Raw genomic sequence first — 2,677 nt, 5'->3', positions numbered from 1 at the left:
TTGACCTCATCCCGTCAGTTGAGGATGCCTGGTCATTCTTTAAAAGTAACTTCCTCACCATTTTAGATAAGCATGCTCCGTTCAAAAAATGCAGAACTAAGAACAGATTTAGCCCTTAGTTCACTCCAGACCTGACTGCCATCGACCAGCACAAAAACAACCTGTGGCGGAGTGCAATAGCATCTAATAGTCCCCGCGATATGCAACTGTTCAGGGAAGTCAGGAACCAATACACGCAGTCAGTCAGGAAAGCTAAGGCCAGCTTCTTCAGGCAGAAATTTGCATCCTGTAGCTCCAACTCCAAAAAGTTCTAGGACACTGTGAAGTCCATGGAGAACAAGAGCACCTCCTCCCAGCTGCCCACTGCACTGAGGCTAGGTAACACGGTCACCACCGATAAATCCATGATTATCGAAAACTTCAACAAGCATTTCTCAACGGATGGCCATGCCTTCCGCCTGGCTACTCCAACCTCGGCCAACAGCTCCGCCCCCCCGCAGCTACTCGCCCAAGCCTCTCCAGGTTCTCCTTTACCCAAATCCAGATAGCAGATGTTCTGAAAGAGCTGCAAAACCTGGACCCGTACAAATCAGCTGGGCTTGACAATCTGGACCCTCAATTTCTGAAACTATCCGCCGCCATTGTCGCAACCCCTATTACCAGCCTGTTCAACCTATCGTCTGAGATCCCCAAGGATTGAAAGTTGACGTTGAGTGAAGGTTATTTTCACATTGGCCACACACCTCCGAGGAGGCCTCACCTCCTCCCCTGTAGGCCGTCTCAAATGCGTTGTTGGTAATCAAACCTACCACTGTTGTCGTCTCCATGAAACTTGATTGAGTGGAGGCGTGCATGGCCACGCAGTCGTGGGTGAACAGGGAGTACAGGAGAGGGCTCAGAGCACCCTTGTGGGAGCCCACGTGTTGAGGATCAGCGGGAGATGTTGTTGCCTACCTCACCACCTGGGGGTGCGACCCGTCAGGAAGTCCAGTACCCAGTTGCACAGGGCGGGAGTCGAGACCCAGGGTCTCGGCGATGTGAGCTTGGAGGTACTATGGTGTTGAATGCGAGCTGTAGTCGATGAACAGCATTCTCACATAGGTATTCCTCTTGTCCAGATGGGTTAGGGCACTGTGCAGTGTGGTTGAGATTGCATCGTCTGTGGACTATTTGGGCGGTAAGCAGGTGGAGTGGGTCTAGGGTGTCAGGTAGGGTGGAGGTGATATGGTCCTTGACTAGTCTCTCAAAAGCACTTCATGATGACGGAAGTGAGTGCTACGGGGCGGTGGTCGTTTAGCTCAGTTACCTTAGCTTTCTTGAGTGGGAACAATGGTAGCCCTCTTGAAGCATGTGGGAACAGCAGACTGGTATAGTTGATTGAATATGTCCGTAAACACACCGGCCAGCTGGTCTCACGCATGCTCTGAGGCGCGGCTGGGGATGCCGTCTGGGCCTGCAGCCTTGCGAGGGTTAACACGTTTAAATGTCTTACTCACCTCGGCTGCAGTGAAGGAGAGACCGCATGTTTTCGTTGCAGGCCGTGTCAGTGGCACTGTATTGTCCTCAAAGCGGGCAAAAAAGTTATTTAGTCTGCCTGGGAGCAAGACATCCTGGTCCGTGACTGGGCTGGGTTTCTTCTTGTAGTCCGTGATTGACTGTAGACCCTGCCACATGCCTCTTGTGTCTGAGCCATTGAATTGAGATTCCACTTTGTCTCTGTACTGGCCCGCTTAGCTTGTTTAATAGCCTTGCGGAGGGAATAGCTGCATTGTTTATATTCGGACATGTTACCAGACACCTTGCCCTGATTAAAATCAGTGGTTGCGCTTTCAGTTTCACGCGAATGCTGCCATCAATCCACGGTTTCTGGTTAGGGAATGTTTTTATCGTTGCTATGGGAACGACATCTTCGACGTACGTTCTAATGAACTCGCACACCGAATCAGCGTATTCGTCAATATTTCATCTGACGTAATCTGAAACATGTCCCAGTCCACGTGATGGAAGCAGTCTTGGAGTGTGGAGTCAGCTTGGTCTGACCAGCGTTGGACAGACCTCAGCGTGGGAGCCTCTTGTTTTAGTTTCTGCCTGTAGGCAGGGATCAACAAAAATGGAGTCGTGGTCAGCTTTTCCGAAAGGGCGGGGCAGGGCCTTATATGCGTCGCGGAAGTTAGAGTAACAATGATCCAAGGTTTTACCACCCCTGGTTGCGCAATCGATATGCTGATAAAATTTAGGGAGTCTTGTTTTCAGATTAGCTTTTGATAAAATCCCCAGCTACAATGAATGCAGCCTCCCGGATAAATGGTTTCCAGTTTGCAAAGAGTTAAATAAAGTTCGTTCAGAGCCATCGATGTGTCTGCTTGGGGGGATATATACGGCTGTGATTATAATCGAAGAGAATTCTCTTGGAAGATGTCAGTCTACATTTGATTGTGAGGAATTCTAAATCAGGTGAACAGAAGGATTTGAGTTCCTGTATGTTTCCTTCATCACACCATGTCTCGTTAGTCATGAGGCATACGCCCCGCCACTCTTCTTACCAGAAAGATGTTTGTTTCTGCCGGCGCGATGCGTGAGAAACCTGCTGGCTGCACCGCCCGGATGTTTCTCCAGGAGCCATGTTTCCGTGAAGCAGAGAACATTGATCAATTATCTCTGGAATGCTACCCTTGCT

This window comes from Oncorhynchus nerka, unplaced genomic scaffold (assembly GCF_034236695.1).
Source record: "Oncorhynchus nerka isolate Pitt River unplaced genomic scaffold, Oner_Uvic_2.0 unplaced_scaffold_36___fragment_2___debris, whole genome shotgun sequence".
NCBI lineage: Eukaryota > Metazoa > Chordata > Actinopteri > Salmoniformes > Salmonidae > Oncorhynchus > Oncorhynchus nerka.
The sequence above is the reverse complement of the archived record's forward strand: the minus strand, read 5'-3'. Positions refer to the sequence as shown.